At 52.1% G+C, this 17240-nt stretch overlaps 1 protein-coding gene and 1 pseudogene across 5 annotated transcripts in view; one reads left to right on the top strand and one right to left on the bottom strand.

The window, feature by feature from the left end:
- The first annotated feature begins 494 nt into the window (after window positions 1–494).
- The window catches only part of IL17B (interleukin 17B), a 67619-nt gene continuing 50873 nt past the window's right edge, over window positions 495–17240 (top strand). Inside the window, exons 1-2 of one of the 5 annotated variants that reach the window (XM_073801871.1) lie at window positions 495–793; window positions 6474–6619. The gene's annotated coding sequence lies outside the window, so the exon portion shown is untranslated. Of the gene's footprint in view, window positions 794–3452; window positions 3886–4592; window positions 6620–17240 lie in introns of those variants that run through there. The other 4 variants (XM_019924690.3, XM_073801869.1, XM_073801870.1 and 1 more) reach the window with 4 other exon arrangements.
- Window positions 6756–17240, bottom strand: part of LOC109548223 (uncharacterized) — a 32706-nt pseudogene continuing 22221 nt past the window's right edge.

The following is a 17240-nucleotide window of genomic DNA, read 5'->3' as shown; positions in this document are numbered from 1 at the left end:
TTCATGGTAACTTCTACCTTGAAATGTCTACTACTTCTCCCTCCCAGTCTCACTTCCCACCTCCCTGGAGCCCCCTTGTCCTCTGATCTTCCCAGCCTCAGTGAAGGCACCAAAGCCTGCCCATTTGCTCAAGCCAGACCCAGGAGTGGTGGGGGATGCCTTATGATGTTCCCTCCATCCTGCATCCGATCCCTCTGGAGCCCAGTGGACCTTTGCTCCCACACATACCCACCTCCCTTCACCTCCCTCCTCTCTTCCATCTGTCACCCTGCAGTCCCTCTGTCACCCCAGAGCTAGAACCAAGTTTTAAAGTTTACTTTGATCTTATTGGACAGCTATTGTGATGGGTTGAATGGTGGCGCATCAAAAGACATGTCCACACACGAATTCCTGGAATCTGTAACTGCGACCTCATTTGGAAAAAGGATCTTTGCAGACGTGACCAAGTTAAGGATCCTGAGATGAAGAGATTATCCTGGATCGTTCAGGTGGGCCCTGATTCAATGGTAAATGCCCTTACAAGAGACACACAGAGGAGATTTGTCAGACAGAAGAGAAGGAGGCAATGCAGAGCAGAGAGTGATGTAGCTACAAGCCAAAGAATGCTCAGAGCCACCAGAAGATGGAAGAGGCAAGGAACAAACTCCCCCAGGATCTTTAGAGCAAACCTGGCCCTGCCAAAACCCTGATTGCAGATGTCTGGCTTCTAGAACTATGAGATCATACATTTCGATTGTTTTAGTTCACCCAGTTTGTCATAATTTGTTATGGCAGCCACGAGAAAGTAATACAGGTAAATATACAGGTCATTCAAATGTCAAAACAATATAATATGTAAATATTAAGAAGTCTTGCTTTTCTAGGTAACCACACTTATTAAGTTCTTCTATATTTTTCCAGGGTTTCTTTATGCAGATATAAGGAAACGTGAAAGGGGAATACACTTTGCTTCCACTCTCCACTTTGAGTGATCTTTTGAAACATATACCTGACTGTGTCACTCACTGCACTTAGATGAGACCTAGACTCCCCACTCGGCCTGGCCCTGTGCCCTTCAACCCTGTCTCATATCCCCTCCTCCACTCCAGGCGTTAGCCTCCCTGGTCTCCTTCTGCCTCAGAGTCTTGACAGCCATCCTTGGTCCTGCCTGACCCCCCACCCCCACCCCCACCCCCGACTCTTCAGTCCACACTGTCTTCCTGTCATCAGATCTCTACTCAGATGTCAACCCCCTCCAGAGGCCCTCCGACCTCCCAATTTAAAATAGCTCTCCAAAGCCTGCCACTTCTCATTGTACTCTCTTTCATTATCTTCCTTGAATTTATCACAATATAAAGTTAATGATGTGGTGGCTGATTCGTTGGTGTCTCTCTCCTGCTCCAGACTGTAAATTCTTGGAGCTAGGATTTGTTTTATTTACCCTTCCATTCTGGGTACCAGAAACATCACTTGGCACATGGTAGGCCCTCTGTAAACATTTGTCGAATATATAAATTAGTACTAAAGGCCAGCCACTTTCTAGAAACTGTGACATGCACTAAAGAAAGGGCCTATGAACCCTCTAGTGTAGTATGTAACATTTTGTGTGGACGTGCGCCATTTTCACAGAGATGGTTGACTGATTTTATAAGGCTCTCAGAGGAGGTCCTGGCCCCAAAGAAGGGGTCTTGATTGTGCAGGCAGGGAAACAAGCTTAAATTCAGTCTCAGAGGCCCACTGGGAGCCCCAGGCATGTCTAGCCTGGAGGAGGGGAAGGAAGCCAGGGCCACCGTTCATAAATCTCTGTGGGCAGCAAAGGAACTAGGGAAAATGACAGAGCTTTCACTCCAACAAGAGAAGGGCCTCCTAACAATCCAAGGTGATCAAGGACATAGGCTGGCGGGTGAAGTGGTGAGGTCCCTGTCACTGGAGTTATGCAAGCTGCTGTGTATGCCCCTCTGTCAGAAATTGTTCTGGGATGAGCAGGCCAAGGAAACACACTGTTTTGGGATGTTGGAGTGGTAGATGGCCTGGGTCAGAGGGGACAGTCTCTAAATTAGTGGAGCTGTGGTTCCTTCCAGCTTCCCACAGATTGGAGTGCAACTGACATGCCCCTGACTGTCCCCAGACTGAGGCCACTTGGGTTCCATCCCCATATTTCAAGAAAAAGGAGCAAATCTGGACCTATTCCGTCCCTGCTTGGTTGGTTTCTACTTTGCCTGCTTCCATGACCTGGAGAGGGGCTGCCTAGGTCTGAAATGCAGGGACAGGCCTGAGTCCCCTCTTCTGGCCACTGCCCTTTTACAGCAATGAGATTGGCTTGCACAGGCTGCTGGCCAGGCCCGCCGGACTGCTGGAGATGTGCAATCCCCCACAGGCCAGACCGTCTTCCTCCCGGCCTCCCTCTAGCTCCCTCAGGGAGGGAGCTCTTTCTTTCAGGATCACAGCAACCCCTTTCACCTCCTTTGTCTGGATCATTGGACCACATCCTGTAGCAATATTGGGGTGCCCTTGCTGCTGTCCGCTTTGAGAGAGGCAGCTCTCAGGAGCCTGGGGAAATTCTCCCCTTGAAGCAGGAAATAGAATCTCTCTACTGATCCAAGGGTGCCAGTTCCCTCAGAGCACACCTGGAAGCAGGAGATGGTATCTCCAGCACGTTGGGATCTGTAGCAGCGTCAGTCCTGCTGGATGAAGTCTCCCAGGGCTTCTTCCCAGCCCAAGGCAACTGGGAATCTTCCAGGAGCTGGAGGACCAGATTGGACACTTCTCTTTTCCAGCTCGTGGGAGAGATTGTTGGCCTGAGTGCGGGGCTGGTGCTTGCTTCCTCATGTAGCTGCTTAGCAGTCTTGGGGCCCTGGACACGTGTCTAATACTTTGTTCTCTATCTGAATCTCACGAATGAGATAATATGTACAAAGTAAATTCACAGTGCCAGCCACAGAGTAAGGGATCAATAAATCATAGGTGTTATTATTATTAGAATTAGTATTGTTTAAACCTCACTGGGTTTCTGTAAAACTACGATGACAAGAGGTATCTCAAAACAAGGATCAAGGACTTCCCTGGTGGCTCAGTGGTAAAGAGTCCGCCTGCCGATACAGGGGACATGGGTTCGAGCCCTGGTCCGGGAGGATCCCACATCCCCTGGAGCAGCTAGGCCCGTGTGCCACAACTGCTGAAGCCCGCGCACCTGGAGACCGTGCTCCGCAGCAAGAGAGGCCCGCACACCACAGAGAGGAGTGGCCCCCGCTCGCCGCAACTGGAGAGAGCCTGCGCGCAGCAACGAAGATCAAACGCAACTAAAAATAAATAAATAGATTCATTAATTAATTAAAAAACCCCAAGGATCAAATGAAGTCATGGGATGAAAAGTGCATTTTGAGATGCAAAAGTCTATGCAAATGTGTTAGATAATGGGCACTGATAACAATCCCCCCTTACCCCTGACAAGTCCTTCAAGATAGCCTGTCCTTCCAGGTTAGGCCACAAGAGGGCACCACCTCCTTCCTGTCTGCGTCACGCTGCCTCCTTGGACACTCCCACAGGAGGCACCTGGTGCAGGACGCCCTGTCAGTAAAAGGAAGTGCAGACGGTCACTGCTGGAAGAGCCTGGGTTTCGACCTGGGGAATCTGTCACCAGAGTTGTGAGGGGGTGCCAATTCCTTCTGCCCACAGGACAGAGGCCCACGGCATGCCTGGCATGTAGGGATGTATTTGAAAGTGTTACTACTTTACAGCTGTGTTCAGAAACGGCCTCAACACTGAAATTCTGGAAGAGGAGTGCAGGATCTCACACCTACGTGTGTGAGCGAATCATCCTCACAAGGTAGAGTTCTCTGGTTGTCTCGTTCACTGCCGTGTCCCCAGCACCAGGTGCACACAGGCACCCAGTAAAGGCTGGCAGAGGTAAATAAAGAGGACACCCCCGGGGCTTCCCCTGGTGGCGTTAGTGGTTGAGAGTCCGCCTGCCGATGCAGGGGACTCGGGTTCGTGCCCCGGTCCGGGAGGATCCCACATGCCGCGGAGCGGCTGGGCCCCTGAGCCATGGCCGCTGGGCCTGCGCGTCTGGAGCCTGTGCTCCGCAACGGGAGAGTCCACAGCAATGAGAGGCCCGCGTACCGCAAAAAAAAAAAAAAAAAAAGGACACCCCCTTTGCTGGACATTTGCTGTTATTCCTGTGCACCCCTCCACTCCTGGGAATCTCAAACCACAGTGTCGAACCCACCTGTGGGAGTCCGCAATAATTCCCCAGGGGTGTGAGGGAGAGTTCTAGAAGGACCTCAGTAGCACAAGGCCTGTGAGTTTCGAGGAGGCCCCAATGTCTGGCCGGGAACTGTTCCAAAGCTGAACAAGAACGGGGTGTGTCATTGGGGCGTGGGGTGCAGTGGACGGCAGGGCGCTGGCCAGAGGAGCTCGCCCTCCGTCCTGCCTCTTGCACTCGTCCCTGTGGCTCCTAAGCAGTCTCGGGCCCTTGTGGGACCTTGGGCTCCTCCACAGTGCAGGGCAGGTGCGCAGGCCTTGTTCGGGGGCGCAGAGGAGAGGTGTGGGGAGGCCTTAGGCTCTGGGAATCGTAAAAGGTTGTTTGTCAGGATGTTGATTTTTTTTCCCCTCAGAATGTAGCAGAGTTGGAGGATTGTGCCGAAGGTAGACTAACTGTGTTTAAAATGTCCCCATGTGGGGCTTCCCCGGTGGTGCAGTGGTTCAGAGTCTGTCCGCCTGCCGATGCAGGGGACTCGAGTTCGTGGCCCCGGTCCGGGAAGATCCCACATGCCACAGAACGGCTGGGCCGGTGAGCCATGGCCGCTGGGCCTGCGCGTCCGGAGCCTGTGCTCTGCAACGGGAGAGGCCGCAGCGGTGAGAGGCCCGCGTACCGCAAAAAAAAAAAAAAAAAAAAAAAAAAAAAAGAAATTAAAATGTCCCCATGTGTTGGGCATGATGCCTGTGGTACAGCTAATGTCGAGTTCACTCTGAACACTGACGCCTGTGTGAAGTGTGATTTCAGACTCTGTCTTGCCTCCTCGACCTGGCCAGTCACACCTTTAGGACTGAAGGGGCGAGGCTGCCACGTACGTAGCCAGGCCCTGAGTGCTCCTCAGCATGTGCCTTGGTCCCGCCCTAGGGGACCTCACCTCGTGGGACTCTCTCCCTCCCCACGCTCTACAGCAGGTGTTCCCAGACACGGCCTGGCATCTTCCTTGGGCTTCTGACTGTCTTGATGTGGGTCCTGGTTGCTATCTAGCCGGCTTCTGGAAGTGTCTGGCAGTGTGAAGGCACCTGCCTTCAGTTGAGGGTTGCCTCAACTGAGGCTGTATTATGGGCTGAATTGTGTCCCCCCCAAATTCATGATGAAGTCTTAACCCCCAGTACCTCAGACTGTGACTGTATTTGGAGGTAGGGTCTTTAAAGAGATAATTAATGTTAAATGAGGTCATATGCGTGGGCTTTAATTTAACCAATAGGACTTGTGTCCTTATAGGAAGAGATTAAGACACTGACATGTACAGAGTGAAGACACAGGGAGAACACAGCCATCTACAAAACAAAGAGAATGGCCTCAGAAGAAACCAACCCTGCTGACACCTTGATCTTAGACCTCCAGCCTCTAGAACTATGATAAAATAACATTCTATTGTTTAAGCCACTCAGTCTGTGGTACTTTGTTACAGCTGCCCTCGTAAACTAATACAGGCTTATGTTCTCTCCCTGCTATCACCTCCTTCCACCTCCCCTCATGTTCCCAGGAAGACACAGGACACAAGCCAAGGGTCCAGCATTTTATTATAGTCACAGAGCACAGGAGGGACTGCTTGGGTCTCACTGAAGGCTTGTTTTACCTTCTCCCCCAGGGGAAGCCACAGGAGGTAGCCCCACCTTCCAGGCCAGGCCAAAAGGGAGAGAGGGGGCAAGGGCAGGTGATAAGCATAAACACAGACTTGATTTGACTCAGCCTCACAACTTGTTAGCTGTGTGATCTTAGGCAAGTGTCTTAACCTCTCTGTGCCTTGGCTGCCTCATCTGTGAAACGGAGTATGTGATACAACCTACCTCACTGGGTTGTTGTGAGGATTGAATGAGACAGTGCCTGTGAAAGCATTTAGCACAGGGCCCGGTAAGTTGTAAATATTCGTGAGTGGAAGCTATTATTATCATTAGGAGCAAATCAGATTTCTTCATGGTCAGTCCAGCTCCAGTCTCTGAGGATAAGGGGGAGGGAGATCTCATATTTTATAAATGTCTTCAATGTGGCCTGTTAGAGAGACAGCCTGAGATGTGTGGGAGCCACCTGGTCCCTGGGAGCACGGCAAGCAGACCCCTAAGCGAGGCTCCTGGGGCCACGACACCTCCTGTCTCTACCAACTCCATGAAAAGCACTAGGAAGAGTTTGTGAAAAGTTCTAGTGTTGCACCTGGACCACTTCAGGTCTCTGGGATTCAGTCAGCTAGCATTTTCTCTGTCTATTCAGATTGTCTTACTTTTATTTTTTATTTTTGCAGTTTTTACTTTTGGCTGAGGAATTGCCACAGAACTTGGAATCAATCCTGGCTCTGCCTTAGGCTATGTGAGTGACTGTGGGCTGGTCACTTGACCTCTCTGAACCTCAGGACCTTTGAGACGAAGGTGATGCGAGTTAAAGTAAATCGTAAGTGATGGTCATTGGTAATGAGAGGATGGATGGGGCTTACGTGGTCAGTGGCGCAAAAGTGACTGGGGCAAAAGGAATCTCAGTGTGTGTGTGTGTGTGTGTGTGTGTGTGTGTGTGTGTGTGTGTGTGTGTGTGTGTGTGTGTGTGTGTGTGTGTGTGTGTGTGTGTGTGTGTGTGTGTGTGTGTGTGTGTGTGTGTGTGTGTGTGTGTGTGTGTGTGTGTGTGTAGAGGCGAGCCTCAGTGTTTCTGAAGCAGGTTGAGAGAGGCATCACCACAAGAGGGCACTCTGAGCTTTTTTGTCTTCTCTACCTTAATGAAAAATTTAAAAATTTTTCTGTGGCTGCATTACAAATCGAACTAAAACTTAATAGTTTTTTTTGTTTTTAGTTTAGCTAACTGATTTAGCAAACTTTTAAAATAAATTCACGTACATTTATTCATTTATCAATAATGCTGATTCGATAGTGCGACCCCTATTGCTTGGCACGCGGGGAAGTGGGGTGGGGGTGCGGTTGAGGCAGAAAGAAACACATGCTTTATGGTGTCCTGGTTCAACCACTGCTCAACTGAGTGCCTGGACAAAGTTCCCAAGAGCAGGACAGTGGTGAAGTTCCCATTCCAGCCTCACAGGATGTTACGAAATGGACAAAATGGAAAGAAAAGCAACTTAAAGGTCAAGAACACAGTTCTCAAGCCCTCTTACCTCTAGTGCATGGCCTTCCACTTGACCTCATGACGTGCTTGAGCCCAAGCCCTGCAGGGGCAACTCTGGGTGGGAAGGAGACGCATCCAGCTGTTAAACCATGACCTCAAGAACAGTATTTCCAGGAATCCCCATCTTAGCATCTAAGGGATTCCTGGGAAAACTGGACCGTGAGGACAAGGTGAGAGAGTGGCCTTCAGCACCAAGGCTCTGGCATGTCCCTAAGGACCAGCTGGCGTTTTCTTCTGCATCCGGCCCCATCTGCAGAAGCCAGGGCGGCTGCTGTGTCTCGCGGGATGTGGATGATTGCTCCGGGGGGAGAGTAGTGACTGGAACTTCAGTTGCCCCGGAAAGTACCTTCCCTGTAGTCAAAGGCCATGTTGTCAACCAGAAACCATCTGGTAACACCCCACTCCCCCCTTCGACTGCCATGGATCATGTGTATTCCTTAGTCTCCAGCCAGAGGGAGGGTTTTACTCTAAACCAACTGGGCGGATCCAGTTCCCAGTCTCTGTTTGGCAACTTCTTTGTTGGTGACCCTCAGCAAATCACTTAACCTCAGCCTTCCCCAACTGTAAAATGCTATGGTATAGGACCTACTGGATAAGGTGAGATAAATACAACTATGGTGGCTGGGGGCGGGGAGGAGAAGAGGAAGGAAATCTACAGGATTAATGGAAAATGTCTTGGTCTGTCTTTGCTAAAAGTGACCCAAGATGTAAGGACAAGACCACATGCAGTGGGTAAGAACATGGATCTGAAGGCAGACAGATTAGGTTACAAGCCCAGCTCAACATAGTCAGTGTGTGACCTTGGGCCAGTTGCTTAACTGAGCCTTGGTTTTCTTATCTGGAAAATGGGTTAATAACATTTACCTCCCAAGCTTGTTGGGAGGTTAAATAAAATTGTGCTTAGCCCAGTGATTTTCCTCTGCTGTTTCTTGCTTGTCTGAAGCCACTGAGAGGGGTCAGATATTTGGGAGATGCCTGGACTAACTTAGGCAACACCTCAAAGAGTGAAGAGCCTGACTCAAAGCCCAGGACTTTTGTCTTTAAGGCTGAAAGGGTTTTTAGGAATTGTCCAGTTCACAAATGATGAAGGGTTTCAGCTTCGAATCATAAACAGTAGCTCTCCAGAACTTAGTGCTGAGAAGGATTCTGAAGCTGTACCTGAATGCTTCAAGAAAGGATGCCTTAGAGTTGGGGGAAGGGATAGTTAGGGAGTTTGGGATTGACATGTACACACTTCTGTATTTAAAATGGATAACCAACAAAGACTTACTGTATAACACAGGGAACTCTGCTCGATATTATGTAACAACCTAAATGGGAAAAGAATTTGAAAAAGAATAGATACATGTATGTGTATAACTGAATCACTTTGCTGTACACCTGAAACTATCACAACATTATTAATCAGCTATACTCCAATATAAGATAAAAAGTTTTACAAAATTACAAAAGAAAAGAAAAAAAGGAAAAAGAAAGGATGCCTCGACTGATTAGCAGTGTCTGTCATGGGCTCAGAAAGCGAAAGCAGAGTCAGGGTGCTGGGTAATGGCCACCACTGAGTGCTCCAACACCTCACTTTACAGATGGACAAACTGGGGTGCACAGAAGATTCAGGCCTTGCCCAGAATCATGAAGCAGATAGTGGCACAGGTAGGACTTGAGTCCAGCAACTTCCTCAGCTGACCATACGGAGAGTGGAAACATTCCCGTCCTTCCTGGTGCCCGCAAGCACCACTACCACTTACCACGTCCAGGCAATGGCCGCAGAACAACTTCTCCCTTCCCGAGCTACAGTGCTTCATCTCAGACTCCCAACTGACCAGAGATGCAGCACTGCACCTCAGGCTGGGAGACAGGGTGCCACGCTGCTCTGCACCAGGGGCTGATGGCAGGGAGTCCACCCTAGACAGGAGAAGGGGCATTAGAGGGGCCTCAGCTCCACCATCCAGCTATTGCCCCAGAGGCTGCTGTAACTACCACAGATGTGTTTCCTGTCCTCAGCCTGGCGTTTGAGCCCTCTGGGACCAAACCTCAACCTTCCTTTTCTTTTCTTTTTAAACAGTTTTATTGAAATATAATTCACCTATTTAAATTGCACAATGAAGTGGTTTATAATACATTCACAAAGTGGTGTAACCATTGCCACAATCGATTTCAGAACGTTTCATCATTCCAAAAGAACCCTCTTACCATTTAGCCCCTCCTACCCACCTCCCATCACCCCGAGCCCCCGGGCAGGTCTGTCTCTACAGAGCTGCTAATCTAGGCATTTCAGTAAATGGAGCCATCCAACATAATGTTCTACTTTTTGACCCCATACCCCACATTTATGCTTGGTGCACCCCAGCCAAACGGCACATTCATGGTACTTTATATTTTAGACCATCAAACATTTGTCTTAGCTTCCTACCTGGCCTCCTTGCTTCTACTCCCACCGACTTCCCAACCAACCATCCCAGCCATCCTCCTAGAGTGATTTCTCAAAATGCAAATATGCCCGTATCTCTCCTAGGCTTAAAATGCTAAAAACTCTCCCACTGCCCTCTGGCTAAATTCTGAAACCCTCACAAAAGGCTACAAGGCCTGACCCATCTGGCCCAGCTGGCCACTTCCTCTTGGGCCTCTGCCCCCCTTTTTCCATTCCTCCGAGGAGCCCTGTGCCTACCACTTCGGGGCCCCCAGCTACCATGCTGCTCCCTCTTGCACCCCTGCCCGTCTCCTCCTGGTGGAAGAGGAGACCAAACGGCTACTTCTTGTGGGAAGCCCTCTCTGACTTTCTCAGACGTCAGGACACCCTGGTCCATGTCCTCACACATCTTCTGCCCTCTTTCTGCCCTCTTTCTCTTTCTAATCCTTTACCATACTTGTGATGGTAGATCCTCATATGCGTTGTAAGAGTGGCTGAATCGTATTCTTCAACCTCATTCTCTCCAGTGTCAGAGCTCTTTGCATCTGGGTCTGACTGGGTTAGATCTCCAGTTCCCTGAGGACAGCACCCACATTTGTTAATGGCGAGGATCCCTGCGCCTCGTGGAGGCCTTTGTACATGATGATGGGTCCCAGGGAATGCCACTTAGTGGATGATTGAATGACCATATAGATAATTCATTTTCCTCTCAAGACCTGGCTTGGGTGGGAACCTCTGAGTGAGCAGGCGGAGCCTCGCCTCTATTTCTTCTGCCCCGCCGAGATCTCAGGGCACCCCCAGAGGACCCTCCTGCATTGCTGATGCCCACTGGGGTGGCCTTGGTGCCGGATGTCTGAAGGGTGAAGGGAACCAGCAGCCTTTGCTCGGGGGTGGGAGAGAGCAGGAAAACACACACGCCTCCTTCCAATAATAGTCTCATATGCCTCTGGCAGAAGTCTGAAAGCAGGCCCTGATCTGCAGAGTGTTTTCCTCTGGTCTGCCACTTGGGGCAAGTCAGGCCTGCTGGCCTGCTGAGGGGGACAGCCCCTTCCTCAGGTATTCCCACCCAAAGAGCTGCCTCGCTCTAATATGGAATTCTCATGGAGGAACTCTTTCCAAACTGCGTTTGGCTGGGGAGTGATTCCAACATCAGGATCCAGCTTGGGGGTCCTGAACGGCCCACAGCCCGTCTACTCCACTCTCAGACGGCTCCCACTAGCTCTTGGAGAGGAAACGCTCGCCCTGGCCAACGTGGAGATTTCAGTAAGAAGCCAGGGAGGGTCGTCCCGAAAAAGTGATCATTTGCTGCTGGGAAGCAAGCTGATTAGGCCAGACCCCTGCATTCCTTTGTGCCGGACTGTTTCCTAAGCTCTTTCACCTGACCACCTTTGGCTTCCGAACGCAGCACAGAGAGCGGGCGATTTTGTAGAGTACGTGGCCTGAGCACTAACTTTGTTTCTTGTTTTTTTTTAATACATTTATTTATTTTATTTTTATTTATTTTTGGCTGTGCTGGGTCTTCGTTGCTGCATGCGGGCTTTCTCTAGTTGCGGCTAGCGGGGGCTACTCTTCGTTGCGGTGTGCGGGCTTCTCATTGCGGTGGCTTCTCTTGTTGCGGAGCACAGGCTCTAGGTGCGCAGGCTTCAGTAGCTGTGGCATGTGGGCTCAGTAGTTGTGGCGCACAGCCTTAGTTGCTCCGCGGCATGTGGGATCTTCCCGGACCAGGTCTCGAATCCGTGTCCCCTGCGTTGGCAGGCGGATTCTTAACCACTGCGCTACCAGGGAAGCCCCCGGGCACTAACTCTGGAAGACACAGTGACTCAGGCTATTCCCTGTGTTTGCTTCCAGTCCTTCTGTTTCCCAGGGGGAGAGAGCCTCAGTTTGGTGCTATCCTGTCTCTGACACTTTTCTGGCTCCTGTTTATCTCCCTCAGGCCCAGGGGCTTGCAAGCTATGTACCAGAGGAGAGAGTAAGAACGCTGTTGCATTTTTACTGTCTCTATTCTTACCTTTATTATCTCCTAATTATGGACAGTATTTTAGTTTCCCATTTATATTTAGGTATTAAAAATGACTCTTCTTAAATTTTAAAATATTTTGATTGTTGGCAGATGTGGCCAAAATTAAAAAGGGGGCATCTGAGTGCCTGCTGTTTGAAAAACTGCCCCATCACATTTAATCTGCAGAGCAGCCATGCAGTGGTCAGGGGACCCTTATCACCACCACATGGAGGGCCAGGAAGGGGAGGAGACGGTTCCCGGGTCACAGACTGGCTTGAACCAGGGGAATTGGTGGCTATTTCCAGCACACCCCATTGGGCTCAGAATATTGCCACAAAGATAGCAGCTCTCCTGGGTGTAGAAACAGGAAGTGGATGGGAGGCAGTCCCACGCTCCTGTGGGAAACTCTGACACAGGGACAGAGGTTGAGACCTTTGACCAGGGGAAGGTATTTGCCTCTATATCCTCTATGGCTATAGGCTGTCTAGTTCTGTTTCCTTTGTCTCTAGAAAAATCATAGTGATGCTGATGGTAATAAGAACGGTCATTTCTTGAGTGTTTTAATTGTGCTAATCCCCGTGCATCCCCAAGGCTCCATGGGAAAGGGATTTTCCAAGGGCATGGAGCTAGGAGCCCAGCTGGGATTCCTATCAGAACAGCTGCCTCAGGACCGTAATTTTTAACCTCCATGCTCCATGTCTCATCCCCTGACCAATTTACCAGTTCATCAGGGTTGGGGACAGGATCTAACCATTTCACTTGTCCGTTCAGCAAACCAAATGCATCTTCTACGTGCCGAGGGGAGACAGGCCTGAATCTGATGTGGTCCTTACCCTGGAGGAGCTTGGTCAGTGGAAGGAAATTGCCCTTGGCAAGTTGAATAGGGGACAGACCCAAGTGGCATAAGAGAGAGCCCAGAAAGGACTGCTGAGGGCTTAGGTTCCTCCTCCCTGGGGGAACTGGGAGGGCTTCCTGGAGGAGGAGGTTCTGCCGCTGGGCTGGGAGGAGGGCAGAGGTGCAGGAAAGGTGTCCTTCTGCTGGCTCTCTGGCCCCAGGAACTCTTCCCTTGAGTCTTGCCTACTTGCTGAGAGGCAGACAGAGCTGGCTTTTCTCCTTCAGATGATGTCTCACTGAGAAGGGGGTCCATAGCTCTCCTGTTCCACTTACCCCACGAGAGGCTCCTTCTTGCTCTGGGTCCCCAGTCAGGAGATGGGTCCCACTTGGGACACCCAAGTGGTGTGATCCCTTATCACAAGCGCTTCTCTCTGTCGCCCTGTTTCCCCTTCTGTCAAAGGAGGCAGTTGAACAGGTGGCCTCACAATCTTACCTGGCAGAATCTTACCTGGTGCTACCTGTCCACAGCCAGGGGTGCTGCTCCCGGATGATGGACTGGTTTTTCCTCCCTGTTCCCCACTGTCTTCAGGAAATGTCGCTTGGCCTGAGGGGGAACCTCTGTCTTCTGTCTGGAAGCTCTCAGGAGGCTGGGAAGGAGAAAATAAACAGTGGCTGTCTGGATTTTCTCGCCAGGCCTGAGCCAGGAGACCTTCCTGGCTCCTTCCCTTATATGGCCAGGCTGCTCTGGGCTGGGAGTCTGCCACTGCGTGTCCCCACCATCCACTGTCACTGAGGGCTGGGGGCCACCGCTGGTCACCTGGGACTCTGGTGCTTCAGAGGCTTGGGCAGGGCTGAAGGTGGAGGGTGGGACCCAGGACATGTCCCTGTGGTTGCCTGCACAAACTGGCCAACTGTCATGGCCTCTGCGCTGCTTGGGGTGAGGCAGGTGGGGAGGATTTCTATTGGGATAAGTGGGGAAGGGGGTAGGAGAAAGGGATCCATCGGGTCTTGACTTAACCCCCAACTCACAAGTGACCCTGGCCAAGCTCTTTCCCTCTCCAGGCCCCTGTTTCTCCCTGTGTCAGTTAAGGGTAGGGAAAACACAAATTAATCCTCACAGTCAGCCCCATGAGGTGGGAGCTTTTGTATTCCCATTTTACAGATGGGAAAACAGGCTTCAAGAGGTTAATTGGACCACAGCTATCCAGCTAAAAAGGGAGCAAGGCAGGATTTGAACTTGGGGCTGTCTGACTTTAGGGTCTGTGTTCTGAATGGGCTGATTGCTAAGGCTCCTCTTAGTAATAATATTCAATAACTCACATATACCATATGGAAAAGGGATTCTGCTGGAGATGCTCCCCTGGAAGACTAGGGGGCCCCAGTGCCCAATGACCCAGCCCAAAGGTGACTGTTCTGTTAAGCAATGTGGGCAGATGCTGTAAGTCATTCAGTTCGGTGTCCCCAGCACCCCGCATAGGGCCTGGTGCAGACTCAGGGCTCAGGAAAGGGGAGCTGTGGGATCACTGAATGAATGAACCTCAGTAGTCACCTCTGTACTATGGGCACAATCTCCTAACTCCAGGCACATTCGGAGGATTAAACAAAACAATGGATGAGAAAGCACAGAGACACCACCTTTACATGATGGTGTTGTCTTTCTGTTCACAAATTCCTTCTTCCCTCTAAAGTGCCCACCTGTGTCTCAGCCCCAGGCCGTTGCCTCCTGAGCTGACCAGTTCCCGCTCAGCCCAGCTGAGTGTTGGGGGGTAGATCTGCTCGGGGCCTGGGCTCAGGGCTCTGGCAGCAGTGACCGTGGGAGAGGCTGCCGGAGGGGAGGGAGGGAGGGAAGGTGGGGCTGGTTTGCTGGGAACAGCTCAGAAGTGAGCCTCGCATAAGCACGAACATCCTGTGTGCTCTTGAGCTAGCCCTGGAACCTCCCTCAGCCCATCCATCATCATGGCATTCTCTCGGACCCCAGCCCCCTTCCTGGGGCCCAGGGGCGGGGGGAGGGGGCTGAGAAGGGCCTGTCAGCGTGGCCGAGAGACCGCAGCTGGCAGATCTGCAGGCCTGCTCAGTGTTGGAGCCCGACAGCGCCGGGGGGAGGTGGCGCCTACCGCCCTCCTAATGCAATTTGTTTGGACCCAGTCTCCAAGGCTCATTTGCTAGTGAATGAGGGCCAGGTGTGTGCGCTGTGCCGGGGCGCACGTTTGCACACACGTGTGGGGTGTGCAGAGGTTAACAGGTGTGCTGTGTTATGTAAGCAGCCTGGGCTGCGCCCGCTGTCTTTGGCGTGTCAGCTCCTTGTCCGAGTCCTGCCTCCTCTGCTCACTTCCAAATCTTCCTCCTCTTTTTCCATCCTCCAGAGATCTGGTGCCAGAATCCCCCTCTGCCCTTGACTGTCTGTATGACTCTGAGTGGAACTCCTTCACTTCCCTGGGCCTCAGTTTCTCCACCTGTCTTATGGAGCTGGCCCCTCACCCTGCCCGCTCCACGAACAGCTGGTAAGTGTGGGAAGAATATGATGGACGGTAAAAACAACTGCTCACGGTTTCTAGAGCTTCACCGTATTCCAAGCACTGTGCATCCGAGCACACGCCTGACGCTCTCAAAGCCCCGAGGGCTGGTTCTGTTTTCAGAGGCTGACACAGCCCCAGGTCACCCTGCTTCTAGAATCCGACCCCATTTACTCCTTTCCAGGGAAAATGACCACCATCCTCCACAGCTCCCCCAAGTCCTTTGTTCTCGGGAGCACGCAGGCTTTGCGTTGCTGGTTTGTAGGGAGCAGGGCGTGAGGTGGATTCTTGGCTCCTGGTGGGTTTTCCCTTCTTTGGTTCCATTTCTTTTCACCTACGATCCCGACGCAACAGCCCTGACTTGCCGGCACCCTGTCAATCAGCAGGGTCTTCCTTTAACCCTTCCCGTTCTGAGGCCTGGTTTCTTGGTCATCCTGAGGGCTGGGATGGGGAATTTATCGCTGGCGGGGTGGGGAGGGTGGGGTGTCGGTGCCCGTGAGTGGAGGTGGGGTGGCACTCACAGGTCTGTGTCCAGGGCCCCTGCCGCCTACCCTCCTCAGGTCTTCAGGAGGCCCCTCTCTGGGGTGTTTGCTCCTTCAGCGTCAGGGTTGCAGGGGCGGCCACCCACCAGCCAGTGCCCTTGCCTGAAAGGAACAAGGATACCCCTTATCAGAGGACGCTGGGGTGCCCTTTGGCCAGAGCCCTGGCCTTTGTTCGTCCTGACTGGGCTGCCGGGCTCCTGGCTTTGAGGATGAGCCTGGGCTGTTGCTGGGCCCTTAGAAGCCTCAGGCTGAGGCTGTTGAGATTTTCCAGGCCTCAGAGAGTCTGTCCTTCAGCTGCTAGGCTGCCATTATCTCTGCTATGCTTACCTGGCTTTCAGAGAGGAGCTCTAGGCTCCAAGAGCAAGAGGGGTCACCTTCCCTTTCCAGCGCATCAAGACCCCATCAGCAAAAGAATGGGTCTGGAAGGAAATTGCCGAGAGTCCCCGCTGACCGTTGGCCCCCACCTCTAGCCTCGCACGTGGAAAAGGAGCTATTTAGGGGTAGGTGGAAATCCGGGGTTCACACAGTGACCAAGACTGAAGGGACAGCCCTGGGGCCACCTGTGACCACTTCCAGCTGCACGAGGCTTTCAGCCTGCAAAATGCTCCCTCCCGTAACTTAAGGCACACTCAAAACCACTGCCAGGGATAGGAATGGCTTCCTTGCTTACTGAGGCTCAAAGAGGCTCTGCGACGCACCCCGGTCAACCCCTGCTGAGTGTCAGAGGCCAGCTTGAACCCTGGGCTGTTCACGCTCAATCCAGCTGTCTCCTGAGCTCGGGCAGCAGTCGGCTGGATGACCACAAAACGGAGCTCACGTCGTCACAGACATCACAAAAACCCCTGTTCCCTCTCCTGGCCTTGCTCGTTTCCAAGAAATACGAGGGGCTGGGGAGAGGCCACATCTGGGAACCAGATGGCACTACCGTGGGAGATGGCTGAGGTCGGGGCCCCATGCAAGCACACCCACCCACACCTACGCTGGTTTTTTCTGGAGGGGCTTCTTTGCCCACAGCTCCCCTTCCTCAGCTCTCTCACCCTTGTGCATGTCCTATAGCTTGTGTTCTCCTTGGGCTCCAGGGTCCTAGGGTTTCCAGCATATGTTTGGGAAGAACTGAGAAGACACCCGCCCTGGAGTCCAGCAGACATGTGTTTGAATCTCCCCCCTTGCACTTTCTAGCTGTGTGATCTTGAGCTGGTGGCTTCACCTCTCTGAACCTTGGCTTGTTTGTGAAGGTCAAACGAGGTAGATGTCAAGTGCAAGCACAGTTGCTGCACATTGTAAGTCCACAATAAGTGGCTGCAGCTTCCATTATGAGCACGGGGCTGGGCCCACAGCAAAAGGCACAGGCTTGGGAGCACGAGAAGCAGGAAGGATGAGGGCAAAGGTCCGAAGAGGCATCTAGGGAAGATGTGGAAGCTGGGGTGGGAGCTGCCGTGTGGGGCCCCTTTCCATGCCCCCTCCGTTGTGCGGCTCCTCTGGGTCTCCATTCCCAGAGCGCCCTCCCACCCCCTTGACAGCCCAGCTGAGTTCACCAGCCTCACACGCTCCCCACTTCCTCTCCAGGGAAGGTCGCTGCTGGGGACTTTCGAGCAAGCCCTGGGAACAC

The sequence above is a fragment of the Tursiops truncatus genome, chromosome 3 (genome assembly GCF_011762595.2).
Source record: "Tursiops truncatus isolate mTurTru1 chromosome 3, mTurTru1.mat.Y, whole genome shotgun sequence".
Taxonomy (NCBI): domain Eukaryota; kingdom Metazoa; phylum Chordata; class Mammalia; order Artiodactyla; family Delphinidae; genus Tursiops; species Tursiops truncatus.
This window is presented reverse-complemented; position numbering and strand designations above follow the sequence as displayed.